This window comes from Vombatus ursinus, unplaced genomic scaffold (assembly GCF_900497805.2).
Source record: "Vombatus ursinus unplaced genomic scaffold, bare-nosed wombat genome assembly UNPS02014791.1, whole genome shotgun sequence".
Classification (NCBI taxonomy): domain Eukaryota; kingdom Metazoa; phylum Chordata; class Mammalia; order Diprotodontia; family Vombatidae; genus Vombatus; species Vombatus ursinus.
The window spans coordinates 74,030,399-74,045,489 of NW_020954569.1; the positions used below are offsets into that span (position 1 = coordinate 74,030,399).

The window sequence follows — 15,091 nt, forward strand, 5'->3', positions numbered from 1 at the left end:
AAGACATGTAAGTGCTAGATGTTATTATTTCATTGGTAAAGAGAGTTCTCTGCATACCAGTCCACGCTGACCAATTTCTCTAATACTTACAGCCTTAGATAGTTGCCTAAGTTAAGTTACTCACCTAGGGTCACACAGCCAGTAGTATTGGAGGCAAGAACATGACATTACCAACTCTGTGATTCTGGTAGCTCAGGTTGATGTCTTGACTCAGAATCCAGAATGGAATCTGCTCCTTCATGGAAGGTGATACAAAATACAGATAATTTTTTAGTGACTATGAAAGACACAAGAAAAAATAGGCACAAGGTAGTGGTTTTGTAGGAGTATCTAATTTCCCTAAACGTGTCCTTGTTTGAGAATCCTTTCTCTTGGACATTACGTGTCCCATATGGTCTTGGTGAGGTTTTGTTTCTTTAAACATACAAAAAGAGTGGGCTTTTTCTTCTCCTCCTCCTCCTCCTCCTCCTCCTCCCCCTCCTCCCCCTCCTCCTCCCCCTCCTCCCCTCCTCCCCCTCCTCCCCCTCCTCCCCCTCCTCCTCCTCTTTCTTCTTCTTCTTCTTCTTCTTCTTCTTCTTCTTCTTCTTCTTGATTTGAGCACTAATGGGAGCATTTCTCCCGTCTGTCCTCTTGTAAGGTTGGATCTAGCTCTGGTTAGGGGCTGGTGACTCCACTTGGCTTGCCTTCCAGCTGGCCCCTCCTGTTTCTCTGGCTCTCATCCCATTCCCCTCCCCCACCCTACTTCGTTTCTATTGTTTTATATCTCCCTTCTCTTGCAGAAGCCAGTGATTCGCAGGGTCATCGATTTAGAGCTGAGAGAGGCCTCAGAGGTCATCTCATCCAAGTATGACTAGCGTGAGGCAGGCTCCATGTGGACATTTCCTACCCTCGAGCTGCACCCTCTTCCTCCTTCCCCTCCTCCCGACTGCCCTGTTGCTTTCTGCTTTATGGTTTTACAGTGGACAGACTGGTGATGACACATTTCACTCTGTATTAAGGAATGTGAGTTACTGTTCTCATTAAATGCCACAGGTAAAGAGCACACTGATGTAATACATATTCATTACTAATGCTGACAGGCAGAGTCTGAAGACTTCAATACCTTTGGGCCCAAATTATTTCCAACTGAAAGTTCCCCTCCCTGAGCATTGGCCGATAGAGTTTGTCATAGAAATCTCTGCGAGGGAACCATGAACTTAGTTGTGAGGCAGACAAGGATTTTCTTCTTCTCCACACTCCTTCATTAATCCAGTGTCCACACATAACTCAGAGCACCCTCAGGGACTACACATGACTCAGAGAACCCTCATCTTCCCCTTTGAAATATCCCACCAACAAGGTCCCCTGCCTCTGGTCAAGAGAGCCCATCCAAGTTCCATATAAACTTTAATTGTCAAGTTTTCCTTGCTCTAAGTAGAACTCTGCCTCTTGGCACCTTCTACTCCTGGTTTCATCCTGGGGCCAAGCAAAATAACTCTACTTTTTCTTTTTGTTGTTTTTATTTTTTTTTTTACTTTTAAAAATGTTATTCTTAAAATATAGTATTCTTAAAACTGTCACCATTACTAAAGTAGTTTGAAAGAAAGGTTGGGGCTGAGTTATGTATGATGGGGTGATTCTAAGAAACAAAATTGGGTAGGAAAAGGTAAAAAGGAGCAATTATCTCATAAATATGGGATGTAGAAGAAAGAACTAATACAGAGGAGACAGGTGGGGGTAGAGGGCTGGTAATGTTGGAACCTTATGTGTTCATATGGATTGAAGTGGAAACAATGTGTACATCTGGAGGGGTGTAGAAGTCTTCTAAATTTGTATCCTGGGGGACAGGGTGGGGGAGGGATTTTAAGAAGGTTGTATAGATTAAGATATAGGAGGGCAGGGGAGAAAAGGGAGGTATTTTCGGAGGGGTGTGGATTACCCTTTCCCCCATAACAGTTTTTTTTTTTGAATAATTGAAGACAACATTCAGATGCTATGCCAATCTTAGTGTTCAAGGTGAAATGACTTTCCCAGGGTCACACAGGTAGTTAGGTGATAGAGAACTAGAAACTGAAATATTGTGCCCTCACTTGTAGTGGCTGTTCTGTACTCATTCTGAGTTTATTATGTAGATGATTTTGGTATAAACACCATGTTTATTGCCAGACAGAAACTTTGCATTATGAGTGCCAGAGACCTGAATACAGACAGGCTGATGTAATCTGAACTTTGGCAACAAGTATAGACCTCTGGAATTCAGCGTCTTGGTGTTCAATTTACCAGCTGTCAAATAACAAAGGCTAAAGCAAAAACAATGGCTCAACTTCGCCCTTTGGTAAAATGTACTGCAGACTGATAAGCTCCTGGCCCTTATTGGTAAAGAGTTTTCAATAGTTTAGACATACTAACCTTAGTATTAAGTGCAATAACATAGTTCTTTCTGTCTCCTTGGGATCCTGCACTATTCATAGTAAAACATTGCACAGGATGTATGATTTCATTGCTATGCAGTTACCCTCTCTGTTGATACAGATCATCTCCCCATGACATGGTATGGTCCATCTCTGCATTGTATAGGCCATCTCCCATGCCTGGAATGGAATCCCTCCTCATTTCTGCCTTTTAGAATCCTATTCTTTTAAGTGAATCTTAAGGGCGATGCTCCCTGATCCACATGGAGTCACAAAGGCTGAAGGCAGGATGAGGTGGCTTAGTTTTATACAGCACCCACTCTCAAATGATCCTGCATTGGACCTGACTTCTCAGTTGTATAGCTAAGGAGCCCTATTAGTGCTTCCCAAAGCCCTTGATAAGTGATTTTAATCGATACTAAAGAACTGATTAATAGAAGAATGTATAGAAAAATTTTACATAGAGATACAGTTAGATAGATGGATAGATAGATAGATAGATAGATAAATAGATTTGTATCTTATGGCAGCCATCTCTAGGGGAGGGGAGGGAAAGAAAAAAAGGAAAAAACAAGAAAAAAAAAGAAATTTTTATGAGAACTTTATCATATTTTTTAAAGGAATAGCAAGTTTAAAGTAAATTTGCAGTTTCATGTGCAACCATCTTTTTATTATACTGTTATGGAAATATTTTTTGTTCCATAGATTAAAAATTAATTAATTAATTTTAAAAAATATTAAATTCCTTTTAGGCTTCCCTCTTTACTAATCTACACTCTTTAACTTATCCTCACTTCTACCTCTTTCAATTGCATCCAATTAGAAAAAGGAAGCAAAGGTAGAGGTATTGTCAAATTTCACTGAGTTAAATAGCAGCTAGAGGTGGTGCAGTGGATAGAGCACTGAACCTCAAGTCAAGAAGACCTGAATTCAAATCTAGCCTCAAACACATAATAGCTATGCAATCCTGGATGAGTCGCTTAACCTCTGTTGCCTCAGTTCCCTTATCTGTAAAATGAGTATAATAACAGCACCTACCTTTCAGGGTTATTGTAAGGACAAAATAAGATAATATTTATAAAGTACTTTGCAGACTCAAAGGTGCTATATAAATATTAGCTATTGTTAAATATGAAGCGGACATTGTTAAGTAGGTGATGAAAATAGATTCTGAGACCTTTCTTTAGTGGCTTAATGGTTCATTTGTCATTTTATTTAAGTTTGGTTTCTTTTTGAATCCTGAATTTTAAACATTGATAATTCAATAGATCAAATTTATCAAAGTACAGACATCGACACCTTGATATTAATGTTCCTTCCTCGTGCGTTCCCTCATCATTCAAATCATGCAAGATCATATTGATACTGAGAATTGTTCCACCTATGATTGCCCAATAGGCCTCTGTATAAAACAGTGCTATTGTTTGATGAGACCATCCAATCTGACTGGGTCATAGAATTGGAAGGGATGTTAGACAAAATCCAGCTCCCTCAATTTCTAAATCATCAAATAAACAAGCATTTACTAAGGGCCAGGCGTTGTGCTAGGCGGTTGGGATATGGATGAAAAAAATGATAGTCTCTGCCCTCATGGAACTAACATTTTAATGGAGTAAACAACATATACACGTACAAACATATAAAAAATAAGGGCAACTAGGTGGCGAAGTGGATAGAGTGCTGGGCCTGGAGTCAAGAAGACTCATCTTCCTGAGTTCAAATCTGGCCTCAGACACTTTGTAGCTGTGTGACCCTGGGCAAGTCACTTAACCTGTTTGCCTCAGTTTCCATGTATGTCAAATGAGCTGAGGAAGGAAATGGCAAACCACTCCAGTATCTCAGCCAAGAAAGCCCTACAGTGTCACAAAGAGTAAGACACAACTGAAAAACAACTAACAACAAAATATATTTTTAAAAATCCAAGGTAATTTTGTAAGAAGGCATTGTAAATTGGGGGAGATCAGAAAAAGGTGTGTATGTAGAGGGTAGTGTTTTGATCTGAGCTTTGAAAAAAAATCTGAATATTCTAGGAGGTGGTCAGGAGGAAGAGTACCTGGACAAAGGCAGGAGATGGGCTTCAGAAGCTGTTGCCAGTTTCTATATCCACACAGGTTGGTTCCCTGGATGGTGACTGTGGAGACTGGGTTGGAAGCAGGGTCAGGGGTCTGGAGGCATTGCTATTTCCTGGGATTCTTGGGCTTGCCTTCTTAAGTTGGCCAGAAGTTGGAGCTGGTAGCAAAAATGGAAATTCCAGTCTTTAAAAAACAACAACACAAGTTTTCTCAATTAATAAAACTCAATTTACTCTCCCTCTCACCACCACCACCACCCCTGGAAAAGACAAACAAACCCCTTATAACAAATAAACACCGCCTAGCAAAACAAATTCCTATATTGGCCATGTCTAAAAAAATGTATGTCTCATTCTCTGTCAGGAGATGGGTAGTGTACTTTTTCATCTGTCCTCAGGAGTCACAATTGGTGATTATGTTGATCAGAATTCTTGTGGCTTGCAAAACTTGTTTATTTTTGCAGCTTTGTTAATATATTAACTGCTCCCCTCATTCTTCTTCCTTCTCTCTGTACTATTTTATGCAAGTTTTCCAAGGTTTCTCTGAAAACACCCCCTTCATCATTTCTTATGACACAATAGTTTTCCATCATATGAATATCCTTTAATTTATTCAGCCATTCCTCAATTTATAAGACCTCCCTTAGTTTCCCCTCATTAGCAGACCCTTTTTGCATAAGGGTGGCTCCTCTCAGTGATGGCCTTGAGAGCCAGGATAAAAGCAGGGCTGGAATTCAGGGGAGTGCTGTTGTTCACCAGCCTTTTGGACTTAGAGTCCTGGGCTGTCTCCATCATGGTCTGAGGGGAAATGGTTGTTGAGGTAGTGGTTTGACACATTCATAAAATATCACTTGTTAGGTATGGCTTTGTAGGGTTTCCCTTCATGTATGGATTGACTCAGATATACATTTTGGTCCCTTCTATCTTTCATATTCTGTGATTCTAGGGGAATTGAGAGCATTTTTAAAAATAGAATAAAATAGAACCAAATTAAAATAAAAGAAAAACCAAAGAAGCAAAAATAAGACAAGTGAGAGATTCTTAATTCCTTTGCAGTTTGTGAGACATGAAAATAGCTAGAAAGTAGCTCAATAAGAACATAAACCTCATAATAAGGCTTTTTGTTTGGGGTTATTTCTAAGTCAGATTAGAGGATTTGTTTTTTTCTGTTTTTTTTCCCCAAAAAACACTTAGCATCCTCCAGAAAAGGCCTTCTAAACTATGCTGAGGAATATTGGGGAAAGAGACTTTTAGAAGACACTTGAAGATTCCAAGATGGAACTCATGGTAGTAACTGCTCACTACTGAAGGCAAGGCCCTGGGTGACTGTATGGAGAACATCTGGGCCCTCTCTCAGTCTTTCCTTGATGGAATGAGTTGGGGAATAGAAGGAAAGTAAAAATTCCAAGGAAGGACACACATCTTACTTTTCAGTTCAACCAACATTTTCTGAATGCCTACCATGTAAAGATGCTTGATGAGAGAGGTTATTTTTAAAAGTATTCTTAAACGACTTGGCACCCACTTGCTTTTCCTTCCTAAATATTTTATAAACTCCTCAAGGTTCAGAGCTGGACCTCCTGTTGCTTCACCTTTACTGCATCTGCACAGTAAATAAATTTGACTAAAACGCCAGCTCTGTCCAAAGCAGCATTTGGGGAGAGACAAGCTCCTGGCCAATTTCTGAATCTCTGGTTTGAGGCACCTGATGTCACATTTAACGTTTCACCTAATCACCAGAGCACCCTGCCAGGTCTCATCAGAAGGATGCAAAGTCTTGTTTCCTTAACTTTGCACCTTGGAAAGGCATTTTATCCTTAAGCAGCCTTTCTACTGATTTTTATTAATGGAGTAAGGAATGGGTTGATACTAGGAGGATTAGGGAAAAGACCTGAGTATAATTTCTATTTTATCCAACTTCTAGTTTAGGTAGGGAAAGTTTTATAGGTGTGGTAGAGTAGCAGAGTCTAAATTATGACAAAGGCACATGTTCAGTCTATGGTTGTGGCTTATTCCATAATATTCCACAATAAGTCAAAGAACCTTCCTCCAGAGGCTCTAGTGGTGCAATGAATAGAACAGTGAGCTTGGAGTCAGGAAGACCTGAGTTCAGATCTGGCCTCAAGTCACTTACTAGCTGTATGACCCTGGGCAAGTCACTTAGCCAATTTTCTCAACAGCAAAATGAGAACAATAAGAGTACCTATCTCTCACAGATGATTTGAGATGATATTTATAAAGGGCTCAGCACAGTGCCTGGCAAATGGTAGGTGCCTAATAAATGCTTATTTCCTTCCTTCATTCTTTCCTTCCTTCCTTTCCTTCTTTCTTTTTTTTTTTTTTTTTTTTTTCTTTCTTTCTTTCTTTCTTCCTTTCTTCCTCTTTTCCTTTCCTTTCCTCCTTCCTTCCTTCCTTCCAATCAGCAGAAACAATGATCTCCACTCAGGTCCTGCTCTAACACTTTGCTACCATTCATAGAAGTGACTTAGGATTCTCAAAGGTTTTGTTAGCAGGATAGTAATTATTTTTTGTCTTTGTACCTTGGCACCTTTTAAACAACTTACCATAGTGGCTTGTACTTAAAAAGAAATCTGGGGAGCTCTCTGTGAAGAACTCCCCATACCAAGGCAGATAAGCAATGGTTCTGCAACCTCTAATCTTAGAGAGATGGTTGGAGCACTGAGAGGTTAGGTGCTTACCTAGGGTCACATGTGCAGTGACAGTCAGGGACAGCTCTAGGACAAGGTTATTCTGACTCCAAGACCAGTTCTCTCACCCTCATAGCACAATGACTACTATAGCTTGCACATAGTAGATCCAGACTGACGATCAACCTTGCCCGGTTGGGGAAGGCTCCTCTCTGTCCTCCCCCACCAAAGCTGCCCATTAGATGATGATGACTGGTCTTTGACCACAGCAATTCATGAAGACCATCCACTTAGGAAGGCACAAAGGGCTTGTATGTGTTAGTGAAGGAAGTTCCCACACCAAGAAAAATCACAGATATTTTCAGTTGTTGATGCACATTAGGGACCCCTCACAAGTAGAGGTAGGTTGGTGTAGGAGGTAGAGTGCTGAACTTGGAATCAGAAAGAACTAGGTTCTAATCCTGTTTCTGCCACTTATTAGTTGTGTGATGCTGGGCTAGTTACTTGATCTCTCTGAGTCAGCTTCCTCACATATAAAATGGGAGATAACAATATTTTTAGTTCTTACCTTACAATGAGAAAGTTTAGCTGAGATAAAGTGAGTAAAACTTTTTTAAGCTTTAAAGTGATATCTGTGTGTTTATTTATATATGCACATGAGTTTATGTGCACATATGCATATATTACATGTGTATATATATAATATATCACTTTAAAAGTTACAAAATGCTTCACTCATTTTATCTCAGTTAAATATGTATGTATGTATGTATGTATGTATGTATATGTGTAAATGCATGTCAGGGGTGTGCTAGAGTCAGCTCCTACTAGTTAGTAAGAGCTAATTGTTAAATTTTCAGAATGAGCATTTATACCTCAGAAATTGTAAAAAAGACTTGAATTATTTAATTTTATTCATTGTCTAGACTTAAGAAAGTGATGGAAAAAGAATTAATTATGCAGATTAAACTTAAAAGTAGATTTTGTATTTTTTTCAGAGAAGTAGATTGTTAAATAGTTACCAGAATACCTTTGATAGATTGATAGACAAAGAAATAAATAAATGTGTGTATATATGTATACTATATATGTATGTATACTATATATATATATACTCACATATATGTATGTATACATATATGTGTGTGTATATATATAGTGTGTTTACACATATGTGTGTATACATAGCACTATAAAACTTACAAATATCAAGCCCATTGTCATCCTCCTTGTCAAACAAAGGCTAGGGGTCCTGAGCTTCACAAATGAAGCCTTCCAAGTTCTCCCACAATCTGCATGTGCATCAGACTACAAATGTTTTAGGAAGTTACCTATAAGAGAGACTGTTTTGACTAGATATTATAATATGATTTATTTTTTCATAAGATCTTAGTAAGACTAACTGATTATATATAAGATATAAGATAGATAGATACTGATATATAAGATGCAAGAGCTAGCCACATATCATTCTTCACGAGAGGTCTCATGGAGGATGTGGTGCATTGACTAATAATTAATATTTATCTGTCCCTTTAAATGAGACTTTCCTGAGAACAAACCACTCTATAAGGCAAATAGTAAAAGCACTTTGTTTGTTTGTTCGGTCTAGACCTCTTATTTCATCTGTGTGGAGAAGTCCCAGGGTAGAAACCCTCACCGCTGATATAAATTGGTAACTTTTTATGTCTCTATCTTGCTATCTATCCATCTATCATCTATCTAATATGAGTTATTCTTATTTGTATCTTGGGTAAAAAGTACATGCAATTATAGCCTCTGGCCATCATCAGTCTCCCTCATTGGTAACTTCTTAAAGCATTTGCAATCTGTTACACAGGCAGATGTGGGTGAGCTTGGAAGTCTTGAACTGTGGAATTCAGAAGTCTCGGCTTTTGTTTAACAAGGGGGAAGGCAACAGGCTTGGGGGCTGTGTCCATTTCCCATTTTGCCAATAAGGCCTGAATGATAACTGGCTGATGAATATTCCTTGGTTAGGGCAGTAATATTCTGAAACTACTGAATCCCTAAACCCTCCTTTGAAGGTGCACAGAATGGCCTTTCCCATTTGGAAGCTGTCTGCTTGAGAACTAAATGCTCAGAAGAGGGTCTATTCAGGCCTCAGACTCTGCCAAGCAAAATTGAAACTTCCTCATTTTATATTTATTCCTTCATGTGATTAGATTTGATATCCATGGAATTTGATATTGCAAGCATTTAGTTATCACCATAATCTCCTTCCCTGGTTCCCATTAAAAATACATAGCCCTTATGAAAGGACCAGAAAACAGGATTGAATTTCTGGAAGATTGCAGATTATAGAGCATTATGAAGAACTTTCTACAGTTAAGGTAGTTGGGGCACTGAAATGAAATGAGATATTAAAGGATGTATTCCCTGATGAATAAGATGGATAGCAATCTGTCCAAAGTATATTGGGAAAAGCCCCATCTGAAGGTGGATAAAAAGACAACTTCTTGTCTCTCTCTGTTTCTTTGTCTGCTAAACTTTACCAAACTTGGGTCCTCACCAAGATGGGTTAAAAAGTTTGCATTTCTGTTTTGATATTTTGGCTCATGGACATAAGTTATGGGTTTTTTTCTCCTTTCAAAAGAATAGAGAGCTCAGTTTTAATGTTTTAATGAAAATGCTTAGCCAGGTTGAGCTGTAAAATATTCTACCTTAGATATCCTTAGGTTGCCTAAAGCTTTTCTCTCATCCCACATTCATTTTGGAAAACATATAAAACTAATTTAACTAAGTATCTATTCTCCCCCAGCCAAGAAGCATTTCTTAAATGCTTACTATGTACCAGGTTCACGGGGCCATATTCTACTCAACTAGCTGTTATTAAGCACCTACTACATGCAAGACATTGTGCCATGCACCAAGGTAGAAAACTAAAATAGTCCTTGCCCCCAAGGAGCTTGTATTTAGATGGGGGTATACAACAAGCACACAAGTAATACATAGAACACAATTTCAAGAAAATAGAGTGGCAATAACAGAGGATGAGATGAGTGTGAGGGAGGCTTCATGTAGTATAGGAGGTGGTGTATTTAATAATATTTAATGTTAAAATATCCCTCTTAAAGGAGGCTTTCTTCACAAAACTCGACTCAATGAAGCAGGAAGTAAAAATATTTTGTTTGTTTGGTCCAGATCTATGATTTTCTCAGTGTGGGGCACTTCCAGCGTGGAAGCTCTCTCTACTGATGCAGATAAGTAACTTTTCGGTAACTTAGCCATAGACAATTGAGTAGGGGCACCTGGAGGTTTACTGACTTGCCCAGGGTCAACCAGATTGTATGTGTTAGAGGCAGGATTTGATTGTTGGCTCTCTGTTCACTATACCATGCCATCTCTCACTACAAGTAGAGAGAGTATCCCTTTTTGCAGACGAGAAAACCATGCTTTTTCCAGGGTCATACAGGTAGTAAGTGGTCCAAGCCAGGGTCTCAGCTCAAGTCTTCTGATTCCAAGGCAAGTTCCCCTTTCCTCTGTATGGGCCCTTATAAGAATACCTATTTCTGACACATTCCCTAAATGGAATCATTTTCCTTTTCCACAAAGAATAGTTACTATGGAGATCAATAGAAAAGAGACTGTTTTTGTAAATATTCTCATTTGGAAAAAAAGAGTGAAAGGTGGGAAAAGCATAAAACTATATTCCAGAAAGACTCTGTTTATATCCCAGTATTTTCTTTCTTCCTTTTGTTTTTGTGAATGTTGAAGAGAAGCATTCCCATTTGTTACTGTAATCAAGCAGTGAATCAGCTAGCATTTGTCCTTGACTAAAGATTGCACACAGACAGTAAGATGCTCACATAAGCTGTTTTCAACAAGTGCATGCTCCTTTATGGGCCTGTTGTGTCTCTACCTTTTTTGCTTCGTGGCTGTTGTTATGATTGATTAATTTCAATTCAGTGTGTTAGAGTAAGTACTAAGGATGTAAATATAAAATTAAAACATTCATTGCCATCGAGGAGTTTATATTCTACTAAGAGGATACAATATACATAGTGGGAAGACCAACTGGGATTCTTTATAGTAACCCAGATGGCAGAAAGTGAAGGCTTCAACTAAGGTGTGTTAGCTAAGGTATTTGGACAAGAAAGAAGGAGGTGGATGAAAGAGATGTTGAGTAGTTAGAATCGGCAAGACCTGACAACTGATTGGACCTAGGGCTTGAGAGAGAAGAAGGAGTTGAGAATGATGCTTAGGTTGAAATCAGGATGACTGGAAGATTGGTGATGTCATCTATAGAAATAAAGAAGTTTCAAAGGGCAATTGAATGGGAAAAAGGTATCTAATGGGGAAAATTGAAAGGGCAGATTCGATAGGGAAGAGGAGTTCTATTTTGGACATTTTGAGTTTGAGATATCTATGGGACAATTGTTATTGTTCAGTTGTGTACAACTCTGTGAGCCCATTTGGGGTTTTCTTGGCAAATATACTGGAGTGGTTGCACCATTCCTTCTTTAGCTCATCTGACAAATAAGGAAACTGAGGAAGTGACTTGCCCATGGTCATACAACTAGTAAGTGTCTGAGGCCGGATTTGAACTAAGTAAGATGAATCTTCCTGACTCCAGGTCTGGTGCTCTGTCCACTGTGCCACCTATCCCCTATGCGACAATTAGTTGATTCTAATACTTGGTGGAACTAGATGGCATCTGAGCTCAAGGTAATTTGGAGATAAAATACCAATAACTAGGAGAATTATAAGAAGTTTCATGTAGGCAATGGCACATGAGCTAAATCTTAAAGAAAGCTAGAGACTCAAGAGGAACATAATAAGCAGTTAGATATCAATAGTTTTTCTCTGGGAGTTTCACATTTTCTTTAGCATTGTCTTCCAGAATCAGCACCTCAAAGTGACAAAGGATTTGGGAATGGAAGCCACGACCTGCCTTTCCCATTTCTCTCTGTCCCAAGGCGGCCCTTAAATCCTGTTGTCAGAATTCCTCTTACCAGGGTTAGGAAGAAGCCTCAGTGCAGTGTGTGGCCATCAGTCCTGTTCTGATTAAATATGAAAAGGCTCCATCCTGTTCTGAACAGCAGGGAGAAGTTGTTTCAGCTGTCAGTGGCTCTGTGCTAATGATGACTTTGCTCACCAGAAACAGCTGGGGGTGAGAGAGGGCAGGAGGGCTTAAAAAAAAAAGTATAAATCTTTTAGAGTGGAAAACGTTAGTAGAGTTTGAGACATGATCAATTGACTAGACTACTGCCAAGAAGGAAATAATAGACTCATTAAGCCAATAATTAGTCATACTGAGATACCTGTGTGTGTAATCAGTGCTTCAGCAGTAGGTGAGGTGGCTTTCAATCACCTAGTTTTGCCATAGGTAAATGTGAAAATGCATTTCAAAGGTCATCCTTGCTCCATGAGTTTGATGTAGCTCCACTATTCCTGGAAACTTAGCTGTTCAGCCAGGATATGTCATTAAATAGGCTGGAGATTGGGACTGGGTCTGTTATTATTATTTTTTTTTTTTGCAAGGCAATTGGGGTTAAGTGACTTGCCCAAGATCACACAGCTAATAAGTGTCAAGTCTCTGGTCTGAAACTGGATTTGAACTCAGGTCCTCCTGACTCCAGGGCCAGTCCTCTCTCCACTGCACCACCTAGCTGCCCCTTGGGCCTGTGATTTTATTAGCACATGGAAATCTTGAGAAAGAAAACTCTGTCTGCCCATGCTGGTCAATGCCTTCTCTGACACTTAGAGTCTTAGGAGATCTGGGGTATGAAATTCAGACAAATAGGGCCACTAAAACATACACAAGAATCCCTGTGGGCCATGTAGTGACTTAGAAAACCACAATTAACAAAATTAACAATTGATATTGTCTTTGTTTTATTGTACTTTTATTTATTTTGTTAGCTAGTTCTCAATTACACTTTAATCTGGTTGGACTGAACTTGGCCACAGTAAGGCAGATAAACAGCATGTTTGCCACTTCTGGCCAAGAGCACTGAGAAGTTAAGTGACTCACCCAATCAGTATGTGTCAGAGGGAGGACTTGAACCCAGATTTTCCTCGTTCCAAGGCCAACTCTCTACCCAATAAACTACACTGCCTCTCTAACAAATAATCTTTGTTAAATTGTTAGATATGTCACATTTTATCCTATAATTTTCCAGTTGAAAAATGTTCTAGGGTCATATTTCTGCCCTTAACACCCTCTATCTTTTAGCCACTCCCCCATATTCCCCAGTATTCTCTCACCTCTGTGCATTCTCACAGGTCACTTACAGCTTGTTATATACTTTCTCCTAATCTCTACCTGCTGGATTATTGCTTTTCTTTTGGGTGCACCTCCTCCATGAAGCTTGCCCTGATCTTCCTCCAGCTGAAAGTGAGCTCTCCTGCCTCAAGAACCCTGAGAGAGCTTTTGGTTGCAGTCTCTCCTTTGACCCCATCACATTTTACCTCCTATTGCTCTTATCTGTGTACATATCACATAGGGGCCACAGACAGGAATGGGGCCATTTTTTCATCTTTGGACTCCTAGTACCAAGCACTCTGTTTGGTGCATAGTCGGAGCTTTTAAAAAGTGTTTGTGGACTTGAAATCAAACTATTTTGCTTGCTTTGCAAAGTCCTTCATATTCTATGAATTCTTTTTTTACCATTTTTAGTAAGCCTGGAATGCATCCTCCTCTTCCCTACTTTTTTACTCTTTCCTATCCTCCCAGACCCAACTCAAGCTATGACTACTCCAGCCTTTGTGGATCTCTCTGAAATCTTCTCTGAATGAATTAATTCCTGAGTGAATTCCTTTTTTACCATTTTTAGTAAGTCTTAGATTTTTTTCTTGCTGGAGATCTTGGACTCAAGAGCTTGAAGGGATGTCAGATACCAACTAGTTCAACATTTTCCATTTTTCAGATGAGGAATTTGAGTCCTAAGGTGTTTAAGTGACCTGTAAAAGGTCACACAGGTCTGAGGTGGGATTTGAACCCAGGCCCTCTTCTTGTCTTTATTTTCTTACACTACTCTTATTTACTTCATCCAGCCTTATCTGTTTTTCCTATCATTTCATGTTCATATTCTTATCTTCCCAATTATGACTTCTCCTCCTAATAACTCATATTCACATGACACTTCAAGCTTTGTAGTGCTATCCTCACCACAATCCTCTGAGGCAATTAGAAAAGTATGTCTTTTATAGATGAGGAAATAGGCCCTGAGTGTTTAAGTGACTTGTCCTTGGTGATACAACTAGTAGGCGTCTAAGGCAGGATTCTAGCCCAAGTTTCTGTCTACACCAAGTTTTGTACTCTCTACTCTGCCATTTTCTCTCCCCAGAAAATAAGGTCTCTGAGAAGAGAAACCATGTTTTATATGCTTTCTGGATCCCACGTTCCTAGAACCTAACATAATGCTGAGCTGTACAGCAGGTACTCAATATATTTATTTAATGAATTAATTCCTTTAATCCTCTTCCTCTTCCTTAGGCTGTGATAAAAAGGTAGTTGGCCCCCAGGAATACGCTAGTAAATATTTAACAGCTGTCTCTCAAAAAAAATGCACACAGGGCATATTTTTAAACTTAATCTGCATCATTAACATTTTCTCTATCCCTTTTTTATAGACAATCAATAGAACAATCAATGATGTCCTGATTTTTATTGTTTGTCTGATTTCTGAGGTGGAAATGCTCACACAGAAAATTTGACAATCTGTTCTCTTGAGCTGGTGCAAGCTGACCCCAGCATACCCCTGGGCAGCCAGCATCCTGACCATTTCTCACAGATAAAATGAAGTGACTCTCAATTATGTGGGGTTGGTTCATCAGTGAAAGTTAAATACCATGTGAAGAGACATCATTCTATTCAGAACAGGGATGAGAGACAGTCTAGCCATTTGACCTTAGTTTCTCTGACCTTATCTGTTACCTCTATTACAGGTGTAAGACACAGAGGTAATTTGGAGAGTAACATATCTTTTAGCTCATTTATTTCTAGTTAGGCACCACTA

The 15,091-nt window shown here is 39.2% G+C and overlaps 1 protein-coding gene across 7 annotated transcripts in view; it reads left to right on the top strand.

Annotated features, from left to right (window-relative positions):
- RAB27B (RAB27B, member RAS oncogene family) overlaps positions 1–15,091 on the top strand; it is a 203,701-nt gene that overhangs the window by 155,818 nt on the left and 32,792 nt on the right. Inside the window, exon 1 of one of the 7 annotated variants that reach the window (XM_027869124.1) lies at positions 14,428–14,511. The exons of the other annotated variants lie outside the window; for them this stretch is intronic. The gene's annotated coding sequence lies outside the window, so the exon portion shown is untranslated. Of the gene's footprint in view, positions 1–14,427; positions 14,512–15,091 lie in introns of those variants that run through there. 7 annotated transcript variants of the gene reach the window in all.